This window comes from Gavia stellata, chromosome 5, assembly GCF_030936135.1.
Source record: "Gavia stellata isolate bGavSte3 chromosome 5, bGavSte3.hap2, whole genome shotgun sequence".
NCBI classification, from domain to species: Eukaryota; Metazoa; Chordata; class Aves; order Gaviiformes; family Gaviidae; genus Gavia; species Gavia stellata.
Genome location: NC_082598.1, coordinates 40903062 through 40924677, shown reverse-complemented (window position 1 = coordinate 40924677; position 21616 = coordinate 40903062).

Sequence of the window (21616 nt, the reverse complement as noted above, 5' to 3'; positions counted from 1 at the left end):
TAGCTTGGTGTGTCACAAACTGTCATCTTTTCCTGGTATATTTAATGCACATACAACTGCTGCTTTTGTTGTCTGTGTAATGCCTCAGACCATGGTGGCCAGTGCTCTTTCTTTGTCCAGCCAAAATAGTTTAATCGTGTAGGCTAATAACTTACGTTTCTTTTAGAAGCAGAGCCAGGAAAGAAAGCCCCAAGGATACTTTTATTGACCATGTTTGTTCCTGTCCTTGAATTTTTTTAAAATTTTTTATTCATTTTTTCCAGTGTCAGGTGTTTAAGTGGGCCAAGACCTACTTCACAAACATTTGCAGAAAAAAAGCTATGTCAGGCATTTTTCTTAACACCCATACACTCCTCTCATCTGTGTCACTGTAAAATTAATGTCTTCAATACATGCTCTTAAGCTGTGTTTTTTGTTCTTTTTCTTCTTGATATAAAAGTGCTGCAATTTTCATTGCAATTCATCTTCTGCATTATTGGTTTCTCACTGACCTTGTACCTGTCTTGAGGTCACCATTCACACAGACAACTGTCCAACATTTTTCTCAGCTTTCCTGTTCGTCTTTTTGAACAGAATTCTCCTGTTACCATGGGGAAAACACCTTTGCATCTGTGAACTCAGAAGTACTTTTGCAATTTGTCACCTTTTTCAGTGCTCAGATATCTCAAATTCAATGTATCCACTGTTAAATGTTTGCTAAATTCCTCCTCTCCAAAAAACAGTTGGCTTAAAACCTTAAGAGAGCTGTTTGGTTTATGTCTGTATGTCTGCTTTCACAGGAAAAAATAATTTCAAAAAAAAAGACTATAAAGTATGCACTTGCCCTTAGCATTTGATAATGTTTTACTTTCCTTCAGTGGAAAATGTTGAGTAGATAGTGATTTCAGAGGGACTGCCTTCACCCCTCTTTTTTGAGTTTTTTCTCTTTTCATGGCTTATAACCTGGTTTATAAATTGGGCTGAACTGATTCTGATTGCATATTTGACCTATATATTGTTAAAGTATTTCATTTGTTCTGATTACATTTTTTTTTGTGTTAGTGTACTGGTTTTGGCTGGGATAGAGTTAATTTTCTTCATAGTAGCTTGTATGGTGCTATGTTTTGTATTTGTGACCAGTGTTGATAATACAGGAGTGTTTTAATTATTGCTGAGCAGTGCTTACACAGTGTTAAGGCTTTTTCTATTTCTCTCACTGCCCTGCCAGTTGAGTAGGCTGGGAGGGGACACAGCTGCAACAGCTGAACCCAACTGACCAAAGGGATATCACACACCATATGATGTTAGCGCTCAGCAATAAAAGCTGGGGGAAAAGTGAGGAAGGGGGAACATTTGGAGTTATGGTGTTTATCTTCCCAAGTAACCATTAGGAGTGATGAAGCCCTGCTTTCCTGGAAATGGCTGAACAGCTTCCTGCTGATGGGAATTAGTGAATGAATTCCTTACTTTGCTTTGCTTGTGCTTGCAGCTTTTGGTTTACCTGCTAAACTGTCTATCTCAACCCACGAGTTTTCACACTTTTACCCTTCCAATTCTCTCCCCCATCCCACCAGGGTGGGGAGTGAGCGAGCGGCTGGGTGGGGCTTGGTCGTCTACTGGGGTTAAACCATGACAGTATGTTGTCTTGCTCCAACCTTTTCTTATCTGCTCTCTCCTAATGAACTCCGGAGTACTGTGCTGCATGCGAAGAGTTTCTTGATCTGTCCTTCTTACCTATTCAAAAGTGGATAATCCTTGGCTTCAAGTGACTAATCTGCTCATACAGAAAACATTCAAATGACACTGTCTGGGTAGCTACCACGTAAGATAGAACAATGGAATTGTCTAAAAGAGAGAAGGACTTAAGAGCACATAAATATTATTTTGTTTAAAATAAATGCAAAACATCACTTTTGTGATCAGTGAAGCGATTACTATCTTTTTTTAATGTGTTTGTGTTGCAGATTTTGTTAAATCAATAAGGCACCTGACTAGTTATGTCCTATCTAGAAACTGTTTTGAAAAGAGAGTTGTATTATTATAATAATGTATGTAATCTTAGTGAATATCTGTCCACCACAGGTACCAGGAATTTTTCTAGCTTGGAAGCTGAATTACTTTGTACAAATACTTTGTTTTTCTTTCTCACACTATGCATTTATTACATGCTACTTCTGTTCAAGCAGATTAACTTAACTTTCCTTTCAGATTTGAGTACACACATGTAATACTTGTCTCTTTCCCAGGTAGAACTGGTGTTATATAAATCAGATACTTCCTAAAACCAAATGTTACTCAAGAAAACTATACAAGTTTTCCCAAGTTGAGACATCTTACTCCATACCTTCTTACAAAAGTTGTGTCAACTCTATTTAATTAGCATTGACGTGATATCAACTGACATTTGTACAGGCTGTTCAGAGACCTTTGTGTTGCAATGCAGTGTTCCTTTTTCATTGTGGGATGACTAGATTGCTCTGCAGTACTGGCCTCCATCATAACACATTAAAATTTAACCCATTCATACTCTGGAAATAATGGGGTTTGCCAGGTACCACTACACTTCTGTGTAGTGGTAGAAACCTTCCTTTGTGGAAGGTCTGCAGCTTGAATAATTTAATGGGAAAAATTGTAACCATTTTAGGATTCCTGGAAAAACATTTCTTAGACAGTAGTTAGCAACATCTATATATACAACAAAGTTCACATTGTTGAACATGGAGTGAGAAGAAAAAGGAAAGAACAGAAAAGAGATGAGAATCTGGTTGTCTTTATGCTGAAGATAGATATTTTAAGTTCTTAGTAAGGTAGAGTAATCATCAAAAAATTACAAGACAATTTACTATTGAGCCAAATATCCTAAAAAGTATTGAGCTCTCAAGCAGATGGAGTCTATTGTGTTTTTCTTCTGCTCTAAACAGTTGATTAATTCCTTCCAATTAAATGTACCTTTCAGAGTGGGAACATTCCTGTGGCCTTGCGAAAGCCAGCCCAACTCAAGGTGATTCATAGTAAGACTCTCCTTTGTGGGGTTCCTGACTTAATTAAAATACTTCCAGAGAAAATAATGCAGATATTCAACATCTCAAAAGACTGAACAGTTTTGTTCAAGTTCTTTTTATATGGTCTTCTACTTTTATTCATCTAATTCTGCATGCACACTGTACATAAAATGGTATTGCCATGTGAAAAGAACGTAAACATTATACTTCCCCTCTTTCTGTTGTGTAATAAGTCTTCACATTGTTTTTATTTTGAAAAATTCAAGTAGATTAGTCAGTTACTAATTATTTATTAAACAGAATAGTTGGCAGTGTAAGTTATTTTGCAAGTTTGTATCTCTGTGCTGGCTCCCAGTGTATCTCATACTGTGAGCTATTTACCTTTACTTTAAGAGTGCTTGGTGGCCTCTCTCTTTGCTGTCCCTCTTCTTTCACACTCAGCTGCGACATGGCCTGATATTGATTATTAGTTCAGAAAAGTGGCGGAAAAAAACCCAAGAAAAAAAAAGCAAAAATCAACTTGTAGTTGCTTATGTTTTTGCATGTACAGAGACAAAGAGTAAGAGGAATTATTTAGTATAATCCACTGAGCTAGAAGCCAATACAACAGGATGAAATCTGTAAAATAAAATAAATTTTTGAATATGTGAAAGCTTCTTAAGAGTGAAATCTATGAAGGAAGGGACATTTGATAAAAGTTGTGGAAATCCCAATGTGATGGATTTTTATAGAACAAACTACACCAAATCCTGTCTGTGAAGAGCAGCCTGTGTTGAGATATGCTGGATGATCTAATCCAGCAGGTCTGTCTAGCTGGTTTTTTTTGAATGGCATAGAAGGACTGGATGCCAAAGATAAAGAAAAAAGTTAACGTTGAAATCCTATACTAATGTTCTAATTATCTGATGTAATAATAATAACAAGAGGAATGTAAGCTGGTATTAAGACAAAATGAAAAATCACTCCAAAGTTTCATCTAAATCCTTCTACTACGTCACTTATTTCCCACTCAATACAGGAACACATTTTAATTGTAACTTTTCATTATCTTCTTTGTAAACTATGACTTTTTCACAAGAAATTGGATTTATGTGACATCAGATATCAGAGAATAACATTTTTGAAGCTTTTGATGGACAAAGTTAAATGAGTTTACAGAGGGCAATAGTATTATAAAGCTTATTTAAACTTATTTTATGCTGAATTTTCTTTGCAGTTTGCCCAGTGGGAATATTCGACATTCACATTGAAAAAGCTCCCTTTTCAATTTTCTTTTTCAATTTGTATTTGAGATTACTTTGAAGAAGACATGACTTCTTACAGGTAAACAGAGTACCAGAGCTGTGGAAAAAACAAAATCGTTCTTTTGATTGGTTTTACAGCATGCCTTAAAAATTAGAGGCATTTTAGGAAGGTCAGAATGACTTTTCCAAATTATGTTTTCTGATGCTGAGAAGCAACACTAGGTTCACTAAAGGCCAGTAGATAGTTACTAATAAAGTAGAGACTAAGGGAAACTACTTTGATATTGCTAGTACATTTCTGTAGAAAGTTGTGTAATAATTTATTCTGAATTTTAATAATGACCAAACACACTGCATAATTTGAACCTCAATGATATATCTTGAGATTGGTTGTAGAGTAGAAACTGTACAATTTGTTTCTCTTTGCTGCTATTGGCAATCCTGCACTAGAAGTGTATGTGTCTCAGCTGGGAAGAAGAACAGTCTTCTATCATTAGGCAATAGAATTGAGCAAGAGATGGGATCTTGTGCTGTGATGGACAAATGAGATGTTTATTTGGAAATACAGCAGAAGGTCAAGAATTTTTATGTAACATCAAAGCCAAAGTACTAAAGAACAGGCTGCTGCTTTGTAGAAGTAGCAAGACTATTAGTATTTTTTACAGTTATTTTGAGGATAGACATGTTCTAGGCATGAATCAATTTTAGGTGGTGGGAACAGGTTTCCATATTGTTACAGATGTCTTGTTACTGCTGCCTGCTTTCTTCTGACAGTGATAGTGACCGCTATCAGAAACAGGATGTGGAAGTTTGACAATTCCTGTGTACTCTCTGGTACATTCACTGTTTACATAAAGCAGAGGGAAATACTTTCACTCTACATTGCTTTTAGTTTTAATTGAGAAAACAGGTCCAAAAAGACTAAATGAAAAGTCTGTGTGTGAGAGAAGTACTTCACAAAACATGCAGGAGAAGCTGCATGCATTTCAGACATGTAACTTTTTAATTTTTCTTTCCTCGCCCTGTAGGCAGACGGAACAGAAAAGACTGTGCTGTCCCACTTTTTGGGCTTTCATAACAATTTTGATCACTGTTTTTCTGTTTAAAAAACCGTACACCGTAAAACAGCTGCTGAATGTTCCCACTTATGTCATCTGCCTGACTATAGTCAGTTCTGGGGTTCAGGATCTGCCCTGTTTACAGTAACTGAAATCAATAGATTTTTCTTGTTTATTGGATTTTTTTTTCTAACAGTGTAAATTAATTCTTCTGAATCGCAGTCTTTTTTTTATGTGGAAGTACTTTAAGAAAAAGAACAAGATTAGTGTAATTACTATACAAAGTGTTCCCAAAAAGCCCAGCAAACAAAAGGAAGCCAAGATTGCGACAGATAAGGAATGTCATTACAAACATAGCTCAGGGCTATTGTGACTTGTGGCCATAAATGCAGGAAGTAATTTTCCACCTGGATCCTTTTTAAATATAGGAGCAAAATAAAAGACTGGTGATTGTAGGTATGGCGCATGGGAGATATTCAGATGATCCTTCAGCATCTGGGCAATAGGATGGAGGTTCCTCCATATTTAGGCACGACAAGAGGTTTTGAAAGGATCACTTATTTTTTGTTTGCATGTATATGAATTCATAACTCCTAACTGTTAATTTTTTTGGGACGTTACCACTAATAGGCCAGCATCTGAGACAGAATTACGTAACTTCTTAACAGTGCTTCCTTTCTTAACGTCAGATAATGTGGTAGGATGTCCCTGTTCTTATGCTCTGAACAGTATGTTCACAGAATTGCTTAGAAAAACTCTTCACTTCTGTTTCCATTATGTCAACTACAAGAAGTACATGCAGAAGCTTTAGGCATTTTAATAATTAACTGGAGAACTGTTTAGATTGATTAAAACCCACAGACAAACACCATGTATATGAAACAAATTAACCCTGCTGAAATAATAAATCAAAACAATTTAATCTCCAGAACTTTACCTTTTCTAGTACAGATCAAATAGTGTGTATATTTATCTCTACATGTGCAGTGTGTATGTTTATCTCTACATGTGTTATTTTCTATGATTAATAGGTAATTTTCAGCTTTTATTTACAGTTCAACCAACAGTACATTTACTGCTTTCTCAGGAGACTTTATTAGCATACGTGTTTGTATATTATACACATGCTCTTTAATCCCTCAGTAAATATATTCTTTATAAGGACTTTTTTTGGTGCTAAAGTTTAGCTAAGTATCTCGCTATTGGGTTTTTGACTCAACCACATGTTTTTAATGTTGTATTTCACAGTTAATTCTTGCAAATTCAAACTGATATTGTGTTCAGCAAAAAAATATAGTTTATTCCTTATCTGGCTCATTTTCCAGTTGCCTATTTCTTGCAGTTCACTGATTTTTTCTGAATGTTTTGAAAAACGAAATTTTATCTATTAATATGCTTCCTTCGGAACTTATTCTGCATTTAAATTAATTCTTCCCCAAACCTTTGTTTGTACTAAACCCTGAAGGCAAACCAATTGCTTTCATTTTAGATTCAGACAAGCAGCTTCCAGAACAAACAGAAATGAAGTTTTGGTGAGATTAAACAGTGTTTGCACATTACAGGAACTCCTCCTTTAAAATTAAATGTGCAAATCAAACTTCTTAGAATGTGAAATTACAACACCTGGAGTGAAATAGTCTTCTGTGTGGTAGCTGGGAATGTGTTTGGGGTTGGTGGTAATCCTGCAGGTTGTTTCATTGCTTAGTGTTTCCCAGAGAAAGTGTTGTTTTGCTTTCCTCCACTAATTAAATGCTTGCTAGATGCAAAGGGCAGCATTGGTTTGCATAAAAAGGACAGGCCAAGTGGTTAAAGAACTACCTAGAAGTTTTTTTCAATGCCCCTGAGCCATCAAGCACCCATATGAATTTTGCCATACAAAATACTATCTCCATTAAAGAAAATTGTAAAAGTCCATAGACTTCTTGAAGGTAGGATTTAATCTTTAATGTCTCCCTGTTTCAGGTCCTCCCCTGTAGATTGTAGTCATTCTTTACTGCACGATCAAGCATACAAAATAAGGAATAAGCTTCATTAATGTGAGACAGGGAACTGTAGTAAAACATAAGATAGCAGGGCAGAATGTGACTGCAAGAGTGGGCTTTCTATAATTTATTTAATTTTGCTTGAATTTCTCTCTGTCTGGATCCCCAGTAGGATTATGGATAGTGCAGAGGAAAATTATGAAGTAATCACCATTCCAGAAATCATACAGTAGACTCTGGAGGAAAGCATGCAAGCAAATTAAGTAATGCATATTTCATTTCATTAGTGGTTAGAAATTACGTTGATCAGAATATAAACAAAAGCTGACAGTTGTCAATGTTTGTCTCAAGGGAGGCAAAATGTTTAATTTTAAGTTGAAGCATTTAAATTAAAAAAACAAAACTTAGATTTGTTGTAAGGTTTAAAGCTTTTCCTTTCATTTCTAACATTTCATTTCAATTTTCATAATTTATAAATATTTTTCCAAAGAAAAAAGCTGACAAAATTCGTGCATGTTTTCCAAGCATTTTAGTGACAGTATACTGGCATTTTTCCCCTATCAAGTTCTGTGGGGAAAATTTAATTCAGGTCATGATGTTAAAAGGAGATAAGGTAGTTTACAACACAGCCTTGAGTCAAGATTAACTATTGCTAGCTATAACAATGTAAATTTAAAATTAAGGTATTCAAGGTCTTGTGGAAGCGGTGGGGAGTCTTCTAAAAACTAGCTCAAGATGCTACCTTTTGGGAAACTTGCCACGGGACTGTAAAATCATCACTGCAAGTTTCATCATGATTCTCATGAAAAGGCTTGTTTTTTTCCTCTAGGCTGCTTTTCCTAGAAGAGGCTCACCTGCATAACCCATATTCAGCAAAAGTCATATTTCTGAGAGAGAGGTTCTTGGTAAGTGTTTTGAGAACGACTTTCGTTTTTGCTGTGGTATTAGTCATGTAAACGTTTAGGGGCTATGTCAAAACAAGAACTGAGTAAGAGATGAAAACAGAAAACATTGTGTAATGTTTCTATTGTATCTTTTTGTGTTATTTGGAATTTCGGTTTTATTTACTATAACCTTCATTATTCCCTCTTTGTTTTCTAGTTTGATTTTTAAATCCCTTTACCCAGCCAGAAGCTGCTGGGTACTGTTAACTTTTGAAAGTTCCTCTTCTGCAATATGGGCAGTTTGAGAAAGAGGTTTAGTGTCAAGGTCAGTGGTTTGGTAGACCCAAGGACAGAGTAAGAGGCTCCAACAAGCTCCTGGATGAAAGAGGCACTTGAGTGTGCTCTAGCAAAGAACAGGACGAGAAGAAATGAGATTCAGAATTACCTGCCCCTCTAAACACACACCATTTTTCATATTCTTGTTCTGTCTTTTGCTGAGAAGAGCTTGTTGGGAGAAGACAAAGAAAGGGCAGTCTGCCTCTGCCTATCAACCACTTAGTACTTCATCAATTTTTCCCTGTTTTTCCCCACACACACTCTAGGAAGGCCCCGTCTGCAAACCTTCTTGTAGCAGGAAGTCAGATCTTACTTATAATGAATGTCATTTTTCTGCAGCAAACTTTTTTACTTAAATTGGGGCTACTGATTTTACTCTGTACTATTTCTGCTGAGAATAAATTTCACGTGGAAATGTCCCAGGAATTAGGAATTTCACAAGGCATTTTACTTGCAATCTTTTTCTCCATCTTCTGTTGATATTTGGTTCATAGACTTTTCATATTCTTCTGTAGCATTGGCTGGTGCAAGGTTTCTAGTGAGAGAGAGGACATTCATATTTATTAAAAGATGGCTTCATAGCATACCAGAAATCACAAATTGTTTAGAAACCAAGGATACATGGAATCCTATGATTCAAATCAAAAAAGCATGAAGCCAAAGGAGAGAAAATTAGAAATGTACAATTTAATTCCCAAAAAGTTTCAGCAGCTTTACATTGGCAAGTGCCTTCTGTGGTTTGGAAATTAAATATTATTAAAAGTTAATCCAGTAGGCTTTCCTCCTCAGGCCAAGTGTAAGAAAGAAAAGCAGAACATGCAAGCCTGGCCATTTACTTATAAACATCTTCCTGCATGGTCAGGATGCAGGCTTGCCACTCATCCTTGTGCCTCCATGACCCCATACCAGTGCTGATGCTAGTGCTCCCTAGTGGTATGAACTAGTTCAACCTTCTGAAAGTTGAGTCACTCCCATATTGTGAGGTACAAAAGACTGTGGAGAAGCTCTTGGATTATTTGTGCCACTTTATCAGCAGCTGGCTTGTTTACAGGAACAGCTCATTGAGAAAGGGTGTAATGTGACCAAATGGGATGAACGTCTGTCAGTGAAGGAACAGGGGCAGCATGGTTATAGTCAGGTTCTTGACTCCACTTTCTTTTCCCTTTTAACCTGTCGTCCTAAATTTCAGCCCTATCTCTGTATTTGACCATGACCTCCAAAGCTGTAGCTTTTCAATAAGCTTACTTGTGTTACTCTTGTTTTATGCAAAAAACCAGAAAGCTGCATGCATTTGTTCCAGTTTTTCTCATGGAGCCTGTGTAGTAAAAATGATTATATGTAAGTTGGAAAAAAAACCCTAAACCAACAAGCACACACATGGAGCTATCTAAAGCATGTTTCTTTTTTCAAAAACTTAGGAATTACAGGGTCTGTGGTACAGGTCACATGCTTGTTACTGCATATTGCCACATACGATAGCAGAAATATTGCAATTCAGCCTTTTTCTGGAGCTTCATCCATAGTAATACAATGTGACTTTCAGAAACCTGCCTGGTTACTTTAAATGTTTACAAGAGAGTAAGGAGGGTATGGTGTGCTCTGTTATGTAGGTGTTTTTAAATCTTAATAGAAAGAAATGATCCTTCAACTCTTTCCCCAATCAGTTTCTTCCCTTCTAAAATATATTGTACATTGAAACCTAATCTGTTTGCAATGTAGTATGATAAATGTATGACAACTAGTATTCATGAGAAAATAGAAATCATATTTGAATATCAGTTACTAGTTAGAAAATAAAATTGCTCCCCCTACACAATAGGGTAGTTGCAGCACTTATTTATGCAGGATCAAAGTGAGTTTCAGTTCCAAACAGGTTATGGTTCTTGAGAATAAATGATATGACCTCTGGCCAGTAATGCTGGAAATACTTTCTATGACAGCACACATTATCTCTGAAACAGAAATGTTTTGCCCTGAGCTCCCTACCTGCCAAAGAAAATAACGTAAGTGCATCTAATACTCCTAGTCTCAAATATACCAAACAAATTCAGGATTGCGTTTATCACTGACAATAAAATTTTCTTATGAAGCATTTTTTTATCTTTTGGATAAAATGAAATTTCTACTTTTCCCCTTAATGCTAGAGAACATTAAAAGCCTTTTGAACATGATGCTAGCACAGCCAATGTCTCCTGAGAAATAAGAGATTACAGGGAAATTAGAGGTATGAGAATATTTTACTAATTAAGAATTTGATCTTTTTATGTGAGGAAGCCTGCCTTACTAAAGTAATCCCATTTAATTGACCTTCCATCTTGAAAATTGTCTACATTTGCAAAGCCAAAAAATACTCTATCTCAGTAAATACTGCATGACCTATGGATCTATGAATGTAAGTTCCCTCCTTGGCCTTTCAGTCCATTTTGCCAGCTTGCTTTCTAAGCTTGCAGCCATGTTTTTGCCATGATTTGCAAGCTGTAGAATTAGGACCAGACAAGGATGTATTTGTTGCATACTCCAGATCAGCTGATCAATACCTGCCGGTGCCTGGGCCAAGAAAGGGAGAGGAAGCCAGGTACAGTAATGTCCCCAGGCCTCCTCCTGGGCAGAGTTGATGTTGGAGGGATAGACAGGCATTCAGATTATTCTACTCCATTCCAGTCTGTCAAGTCTGGAGTTTCTGCAGCATATCGCTGCTTAGGAAGCCCTTTGAAATGTCAGATACCTCCTCTTCACAGCTGATTCCAGGCCAGCTTAGGAAAACCTCCTTTTCTCAGACTGAATTACATGTGTTCTTTCTGTCCATCAAGGGTAACTCAGAAACAATGAAGGCATTGTGCTTGGTGTCCTCGTGCTGCTAGCAGCACTGGGTTTTTTCTACCATAAATAGAAGTTGCCCTTCCTTCATCAGGATGTGCACATGGAAGCAGGACCTCTACTGTTTCAGGCAGTGGCCAACATCACAACTAGTTTCAGGTATTTGTGGGTTTTTTGTTGTAGTCTCCCCCTCCACCACCCCGTTACACTACAGTTAGCACTGTTGTTATCAGTTACTTGGTACGAGGTAAAATCCTGCAGCCCATTCTTCTGTGTATAATTTCTAAACCTCTGGATCTGGCATAGGAAGTGGAGCTTTTCAGCCGCGCTCAGTGATTGCAAGAGAAACCAAGAACTTTGTATCCAAAAGGGCATTTTGTCCTTCTCTTTCTTCTGACCCAAAGCCTAGAACTTACTTTCTTTTAGGAAGGAAATTCCTAGCCATCCACTATATAGACCTTGAAAGACCATCTGGTCCAACCTTTCATGGGAAAGGGAGCCTGGATCAGATTATCTAGATGATCTAGAACATCATAGAGCTCTCTGTCCCAGAGGAGATGTCCCAGAGCCTCTAAGAAGGCTTTTCTGCAGCTTGGGTGGATTCTTGTCTGTCGTCTTACCCTTTATTCTCTTCACTGGAACTGGTTCATGTTCTTCCCCCATGGGAGTTTTGACACTTCATCTTTCAGGCTCTGCACTGATCTTCAGCCAGTGTGTGACAAATTCCTCTTCAAGTTCTTCTTTATTTAGTCATCTGGTGAATGTGTTTCACCAGAATTCTAGTCAAACTAACCCAATACCAGTCTGATTCTAAATATGGGGGGAAACACTCCGATTCTATGTCTGCTAAGGTGACCTCAAGCTGTACAGATTCGCTTCCTTAATGACTACCTTTACTTACTTTCTCATCCTTGACCATCAGACACCCTACCTCAAAGTGTAAAACGTGAAGTTGTAGGTGTGGAAGGGTCAAATATGAAAAATAATAATGTAATTTCATTTCAGTCTGGCATTAAGAGAACATGAAATTAAAAACAATGCTTTGCTAGATGAGGAAGAACCGATTGCATGTAGAGAGGCCCCAGTCCTCAAGTATCAAATGTTCTGTCTGACTCTAACCCACATCATTTAGAACAGGAAACCCAGAAAAATCTGTTTCCTCCAGATCATGTGGGCATAATGGTATACAAGGTAAGTAATATTCTGAAATTCAGCCTGGCCCACTGGAATCCTCAAAGGCAAAATGAGACAAGAAAGCAAACAAAACATTTCCTTTCTTTTCCAGAGAAAGATAAATAGGAACAGCTATGCAAGCTCTGACAAGCTTTAAAATCTGATATGAAATTGGATTGTATTATACCACCGAAAGAGGATGCTGGAGTCATCAAATTGATAAGAGTTGGTTGTTCCACTAAATAAACCTCTGTTTTAGGAGGAAAAAAATAACAGTTGGTGACTAGAAACTCTTTTAAACCAGAACTGAAATGCTGTCTATGAGAGTAAAAGCTGATGGCTTAAAAAGCACGACCATTTGCTAGACATTAGAGGAAGCGAAGCAAATCATCTCTCAAAATATTTATTGTTTTTTGTTGTTCTCGAACCATTTAGTTAGGAAACAACTCCAGGAGGTATGAAATCTGCAGGAAAATAGTGGAACAGATCTCTGAATGGTGGAGACCAATTATTTCAGTATTACATTCAACCTTAGCTTAAAAAGCAAACAAATGTGCTTGAAGTTTACTACCCTTTCCCCTGTCCTTTCCCTAATTCAATTAAGTAGATGGAGAGAGAAAGAGCAAGACAAACAGACAGAATGTGCTTTCTCTCTCTGCATAGAGGTGGCTATGGGTATGCAGCAGGCTAAAGTTGATGGTACTTGTGATGAATTGATTGAGTTTGCTCTTTTGGTATATACACCAAGTTCTGCTATCAGAGAAGATACAGTATCCTGGTGGATTTTAAAGCTGTCCTTTTAATCAAAAGTGTGATGTATGGCAAGAGGCTTGCTTTTTACCAGCTTCAAGTTTTTCTCCTTTTTTGGCCACCAGGTAAGGGGGTGGTGCAGGATGTAAAAAAATACAGCGATCTCCACTGGATTTAATGAGTAGTTTTAAAACTAATTTAGTACAAATTTATCACTCCATTTCATTTTTTTGATATGTGAGGAGAGTTATGTATCCAAAAACAGATATGCAAACCCCTCAAATGCTGCCAAAGAATACAAGTTATACAAGCGGGCATGTCACAGGCTGACTTAGTGACTCAAGTCTTGGCAGCTGCCCTATAAACAAAGCTACTGAATTAGTTTGAAACTGTCTAATCATAGAACTTCTTCTGCAGCTCACTTTCAAAGATACACTTTAAAGAATTACTAGAGAGTGAAAATTTGATCAAAATGCATGAATTACTAATGACTTGAAAAATTGGAGTAGGCTTTAGAAATCCAGTTATAATAGTTATATTTCAGTCTCTGAATTTTAATCAGACATGAATACATGCTAAATCTAAAGCAAAAATTTACAAATCAAAATGCATTCTCTTTCTGTATTACTGTAATTTGCATTTCTGCTTTGGGACTCAGACTCCAACTCCTGTGCCAAACACCACTGTCAGAACTGCTGATCACCTGCATCAACTGATTTCGAATATCAGGCAAATATTGAGGATCCGGTAGTGTAGGTTGCTCTGCAGATGATTAGAAGCCTGTTCATACATTCTGAGTTTTTTAAATATACAAAAAATAACAGCATGCAAGGGAAACAAAAAGTAAAGTAAATCATTAGAAACCAACAACTATGATTCTGCAGGTCAGATCTTTCCTCAGACTTAGAATATTATAGAGGTAGCCAAGTTCCAAGAGAGGGCAGTCATGCTGCTTATTAACTGTTATTTGCCAGTTTATAAAAGTGTAAAATGTATTTATACTCCAGAGTTCAATAGCAATGAGTGTTAAGTATTAATATTTGTTGAGGATACCTTTGCTAGCATAAAATTGCCTGCTAATTGATAGCAAGCCCCCTTAAGCAAATGCCTATAAATATCGAAAATTTAGAATGATTACTATAATGCTAGAGTCTTTATAGGTAGATTTGTGCTAACCTGCACCTGTGACTGTAAAATCTCATGAACACTCTTTCTTTCTCTTTTCATTTCTTCTAGAATGTTATTTGTTGACTTCCAGAACTGGGGACTCTGTCACTCCCTGGAGAGGAGGGAAAGAGTATTTGTGGTCAGTTTGGTTTGACATTGGCATTTCATTTAGAAATGGAATGTGAGATCTCAGTTTATGCATATTTTCAACTACCATTAGCAATTCTTGACAGTTTATCACATGCTCTGGAGCAACATTTACTGTTAGTTAGTGCCCAAGTCCATGTAACACTTCTGTTAACACTTGTGTTAACACTTCTGCATTTTCTCCAGGATTGTGCGGTTCAGAAGCTGTGACCCGATACATTTGGAGATGAACTTCAGTTTTCTGGGATAGGCCAAAAATTACTTTCAGCTGAATGCTTCTCTCAATATCCAGAAATTAAGGGAAGCTGGAGGCAAAGAGCTAAGACTAAGACAGCTAACGAAGCTCGTTTTTCTCCAGAAGGCGGAGAGCAATGTCATGCAGGAGGTGTTGGAGTGAGGCAGAAATTTCCAACTCATTTCTCTGGGGGATTCTTGCATAGTTCTTGCCTTCCCTGACTAGAAGTGCTGTCCAAAATGCTTAGAAGATTTGGCAAAGAGGGAAAGCTCCACGCCTGTGGGACCTGTATGCAGTTAATGCCTCAGTGCTATACGCTATCTCATGACTTTTTGTCTAAGCACAGAGCTAGACTCTGATTCAGTTGACTAGTACGCCGGTTTCAGTCTCACTGAAGTGGATGGGATCTAAGCATTTCTCTGACGCTGAGCATGCATTTTCAAGTATTGCTTTACATACAGATTTTTCTGCAAAATGACTAATGTTTCAATGCCGAAGTTCTATTTAATTTGAGAACAAAAATATTTTATTGTAAATGCAGCACTAAAGCTTGAAATTTATAGAAATTGAACACATTTAGTTTATTTAAACAACTGTGATTGCTTTTCAAGTTATCACTAATTGAAAATGCCATTAACAATGTTTAATATGTTTTTAGTTCCTGTGTCTGTGAAACAGACCCCACAGATGTTTGTTGGCACCCTGTAGTATTTTAATTTATGCTACCAATGTATTTTTATAGTCAAGTGTTCTAAGAACCTCTCCTTGGAAGTGAAGGTTGAATTTCATTCCAGTGCGTAGAGTTGATTACTGAATAATTTTTCTTCCTTTAAGCTGTACAAATATTTTTTTTTCCCAACAGTTTATGGTATGATGACAACTTGAGGGAAAATTAGTGGCCAAAAGCAACCTTATTATTCATACTAATATGTATACAGACTCTTTGTTGCTCATACAAATGAATCTTATTCTTTTAGCCACAGATTTTGCACCATGTGCGTGTCATAGACAAATATTTATACTGGAAGAAATAACTACTTATCTTCAATTCAGCTTAGTAGTACAAACTTCATAATTTATGGAAACGTTTTGTTCTATGTTTGTTTTTTGAAGACGTTAGACATAATGAGGAATGGCAAGGAATAATGAGACTACGCAGATGATATATTTGATGATTTTTCAAGGAATACAGTTCCAGAGATGGGCCTCCCAAACACATTTTTGGTTTTGGCCACACTGTAACATAATTGGCTTCTATTTTTTAGGCAGAACTCATTGTTGCACTCAGTGGACAGTTCTGTTCAATAAATGCAATGGCAATGTATGCTCTCTTCTGCTTTTTTACCTGCTGTTATTCTTTGGATGAGTAGCTTTCAAAGGGAAGTTGTTTTTCCGGTGGTGTTTGGGTTTCTCGTTTTGTTTTGTTTTGTTTTCCCCTTCTAAAAGTAAAAAGTAATACTAGCAGCTCAGACACTAGGAAGAGAAAAACCCATGTGAAAAAAATGTAAATTCCTCCTGCCACAAAGATTCTGTCATGAAATATTTGGGAAATGTCCAGTGCATAGAATCATAAGTATTTCAGTGACTGTGAAATTGACCCATCTATGATAATATATAAGATATTATAACAGATAAGGCAATAGATTTGCCTCAGCAGATGGAATTTTAGAGATACATAATATGTCAAAGATTATACATCAGTTAATGTGTATTTAAATTAAAGAACAAATCTAATTTTAATAATTTTTTATAATTATAATTTTATATTTTTATAATTTTTTATAATTTTTTATAATTCAGGAACTGAGGAGAAAAATGAAATTGCAAATTGAACTTAGTCTAGGTAAAACCTGCTCAATGAAATGTGGTTTATATAGATTTAAGCATATTCCATGAACTTCACAGAACAGATTTGGCAGATGAACATCACTGAAAAATAATGCTTTACAACTTTTAGAAAAGGTACTATCTTCAGGTACATGCATAAATAGTGTATGTTGCTCTAGAACAAAAGATAATTTCTATTACATGTGTATTCTGTGACTGTGTAGATATATATATGTGGAGACATATGTGTGTGTATATATATTTTTATATATATAAAAAAATAAAATAGTCATGTACAGAGGGTGTAAAAATGAAAGTGTAATAGTCCCTGTATGAAGTCAATATGTACTGTTCTTCCTCTAGGAAAATGTGATTATAAGATGAAATGCTGGTGTAGCATTGGGCATGTATGAATACCTAGCTGCATTTTCTCTAGCCTTGCATTAATACATACCAAAGAAAGTAACTCTCTTAAATCAAAACAACGGCAGTAGTTTTGATAAGTGTCAGCTAATTTGTAAGCGTTGCTGAGGGCAGTGTATTTAAACAGCCTTATAAATGCAGAGGAGAAAAAAAGCTCCACAAAGGAATGCCATATCTGTTTGAAGTGAAATTGCCAGAAGGATTTTGTACAAGGAAGATGATTCACTTCTGTAACAGCTGTTCCAGAATAAGTGGCAGAGATTTCAGTAGTCTCTGCCCATCTGTGGGTCTTTCTTGAGAACTGCAGCATTCATGTGTATGTGAGGTTAACTTCTTGTAGTGTTAATTGCAGCAATACGTCTTCAAGGTCAAATGCTATACCAGATTCTGAAGTGTTAATCATTTATGTACATAGGAATGGCTAGATGAGCTAAAATACAACTATTTTTCTGAAGAGTTTTACATTCCTGTGTTCCAAAAATATCTTTATTTCCTCTTTTCTTCCATGGGTTTTGTTTGCAGCTCTGGGAAAGCGCACTCAAAGTTGTCTTTGTGCTTTTCTCAGAAAGCAGGCTTGTTCTCATGTCCTATAGCAATAAGTTCAAAGCGTTGTAACTGGAGCCTTATTTCCTATTCTTCATTAGTTTCTCAAGATTGCGGCTGCTGAGGAAAGCTCACATTGCAAAGAGAAAAATGCTGCTGAGATACCTGGGGCCATTTCTGTGGAGTGGAGCATCATGCGAGCTAATAAACTGGCCTTACAGTTTGTCTGAAATCGGTGAAACGGGTGTCTTAAGTGAATATGTTCTTGGTAACTGCTGAAGAGGTGCAGTTGTGTTTTGGTGTAGCTGGAGTGTAGTTCACTGCTGAAAAGCTTGTGTTTAAGGTAGTCCAATGGAAAGATGCAGAGAAGGAGGTGGCAAGGTCAGGGTGATAGATAAGTGACTAAATACATCTTTTGCATTCTTCTTGGATGTCACTACAATGAATTTCTGCTTCATGAGGCTAAATCTATAACCTTCAACCATCCAGAAATCCTGGACCAGATGTCAGACCTGCCACCAGATGATCATCCTGTCTTGTGTGGCCTCTCTTCTGGGTCAGAGCATGAGGGCTAGAAAAACTCTGATGAAAGTAAAAGCTGAAGAAGTTGCAGTTCTGTAGCAAGAAATTAATTCTGCCTCTTTGGTGATAATAATCCCTGTAAGGTTTGCCCAGTAGATGCCAGCAGTGAATTAGCACAGAGCTTGTGGAAAAATAAAAGGAGCTGAATATGTAACTGTTGCAAATGCTTCACTGCTTAAAGTGTGATTGCTTGAAATGGATTAATTTTTTTTCACTAAGATTAATTTTTACTGTGAAGATCATAATTTTATTCTTTGAATCCCTCAGAATAGTGTGTTAGACTGTCTCTGTATACAAGTCAGAAAACATTCAGGTTTAGATTTGGTCCACAGTTCATAGTAATGGCTTTCCACATAAACAGTGGGATTAACTTACTTATTTCAAAGATGTTTTAGGTTTAGGCTTTTTGCATCTTATGCATTTTTTTACCCAACCTGTTCTCTTCCTGTTTACTGTCCTCTTCAGAGTAAGAGCATAACTCTTCTTGTTTACTGTCCCTCTCAGTTTGAATTACAAATTTGACCTGACATTAAGCTGTTCCTTTTTGTACTGGAGGGACAAAAAAAAAAAAAAAAATCATCTAAGTCATATGGTACTATCCTTACTTTCATTGAACCATCTGGACTCCTGGAGCCAGAGCTGAAAACTGTCAACATCTCTTGATGCAAAGCAAATAAACTTAGCTAAAAGGGAAGTTCAAGCTGGAGAATCATCCTGTAGAAAGTTTAGAGCAGTTCAACACTAGAAGGAGGAAATCGTTATCTGTCAGAAGAGCCCCATCCTGCCCAAAAGCCATAGCATTAGATATCTAATGCTGTTCCTTTAAAGATTAGGCTCATATTCAAGATTTCAGTGGAAACCAGATTTTGGTTTTACTAAGTGTATTTTTGGTTTGCTGTTTCCAAAACTTTGTTCCAAACAAGAGGAAGAGGTCTAGTCTCTCGTATCAGGACTTCCTTAATTTAAGGAAACTACAAGGAGGACTTGTTACTGCATGGATCACCCCCTCAACAATAAAATTGATACACATATAATTTTATGATACACATAATACAAGTCGATTCTAGGTCCTTCTGAACTGTACAGAATGTAGTCTTTTACCCACATAATTATGTTGATGACTGTGGTTATGTACCTTTTCAAAAAGATTTCCTTGAATCAAGGCATTAAATAATACAAATAAAGTAACACTGTCACAATGCAGTTGAAATGCCTTATGATTTGAGCTTTCATGTAGGATCATAAACACTGAAAAAATGGACTTCACTAGTAATATTTATTCTTTACCCTTAAAGGATTCCTATTTGAAACTGTAAAGACCCACTGAAAAGTAAACTCATGTCACATGGAATTGAGTGTTCATTACAAATAATGATCATTATATGAGTCTAGATTATTACTTGTCATTTTATGTTCCTGGCAATTAGTATCTCTCATTTAAAATATTTATTTTTCCTTTTGGCTGAGTTTCCCTACAAAACTGGAACAGTCATCTTAAAAACGATGATCTCCCAGGCAAAATAAATTAAGTCTTGGAATTACGTCAAGACTTCTAACTGAAGACAAAGTTTCAAAACAATCTTTGTGCAGAAATTAAACTCACTTTCTCCCTTTAACTCATCTTTCTACCTACTGCTTCTCTGGGTGTTTCTGTTTGTAAATCAAACATATGCTCTTTTTCTTGCTTTCTGGAAGACTTCCAAAGGTTGGGGGGAAGTCTTACAGGAAACCTTTCCAAAACATATTTAGGACTTGTTCTTCCTGTGCAGATAAACCCCTCAGATGTGTTTTAATACAGACTAACTGAAACTGGAAAACTGTAATACTTCGTTTGGGGCTTTTTTTTTTTTTTTATTTAAAGGTAGAAATTTGATGGCTATTTTTCCTGTTAGAATTTGCATCAAGAGTTTTACTTCATTGTTACTTCCTTTTCTTTCAGTGAGTTCCAGATGTGCTAATAATTTGAGATTTATCTTAATATAAATGTTTATTTGATCAAATGAGCATGTATTGCATTCTGAGACTTCCTTAGCGGATTATCAGATGGAAATGAATGCTGTCTCTGCTTTTCCTGAAGTTTTCTGTATGGCTTTGATTTGAAAATGTCTGTCTTTTGAGTTACAAAAATAATCCAAAAGGAAAGACCTATACATACGAGACAGATATGGCTTTAATTCTTTCCCAGATATAGGCTCAGATTTTCCAGGTGTCCTGGAGGCTAATTGCATATTTTAGTAATCTAATTTTGTCTTGTGTGACTATTGATAAACCACATAAATGGAATCCATTCTTAGAATACTGCCAATTCACAGAATTAGAATTTTGTACCAGTGCAATACCACAAGTTAATTGTGCAATGTCTAAAGTGATTTGCTCTAATTAACTTTAAATTTCTTTCTGTTTTTCTTCTTCCAGGGACCATGCATCGGACTTCTGGCCTTTTAGAACTAACATTCTTAAATTATGTATTTTTTGATTGATCCCTTGGAACGCTCAACCCTCCCTGTTTAACAGATATTTCTTTTGGGGCAGCAAGGAGTACAGGTGAGCAAAAGCATCAAGGCAACAATATAGCATCAACATACATACTGACATTTACAATATTCCCATCATTATTTGAACTATGTTATTAAGAGAAGGTGCTGAGTTACTATCTAACGTAGTGTGGTGCTTACTAGTTACATGGTTTGCATATACTATCATTATTATTAAACCTTCTCTTGTTTATAAACTATATTGAAATACTGCTTAACAAGGAGAGAAGCAGAGGTAGATGATTATCAGTGTTAGGATGTATCTAAAGAAGCATGCTGACTTTAAGTTTACGTCGCATCTTTTACACTACTCTGTCACGTATTAGGAAATGCTCTGATTTTAATGAGGAAAAAGTAGAAATTAGCACAATCAAATCAGATACTAGTTGTTAGTCCAGAGGGATATACAGATGCTTTCAGGGATGCTGATGATGTGGCTAGCATCATGTGTGCATTCAAAATAGGCATTAAAAATAGTGTTAACATAGCCAAAAATGGAGGTGGGGGGAAGAATGATGAATAATTCAAAGTATGTGTGTCTGCTTCCTTTCTTCTCCCCACAGTCTTATTACTCCCTGACTTCCACAGAAGGTAAATATTAGCATTTCCACTCTTTCAGTTACAATGCTGAAAAAACCCAATGCTTACATCAGTGAAATTGAAGTCAGTACTCCTAAGGAGGGTAAATATTAACTTTTCCCAGATTTCCCAGGAGTTATTAAATCTTCTTATTCTGTGAGCCTAAATAAATTACCATGTAAAAATTTATTTTTGTCCCGCATGTAACCCATTGAGTACCAAGGTTTGTTTCATAACTGTAGCTGGGGATTAACCTGGATTCAGAAGGTCCAGTAGCACTCAGGACGTCGGAAGCTCATTATTTTATTCTCATTGTCACTATATGACATGGTCCATCTAAGAGTATGTATCATG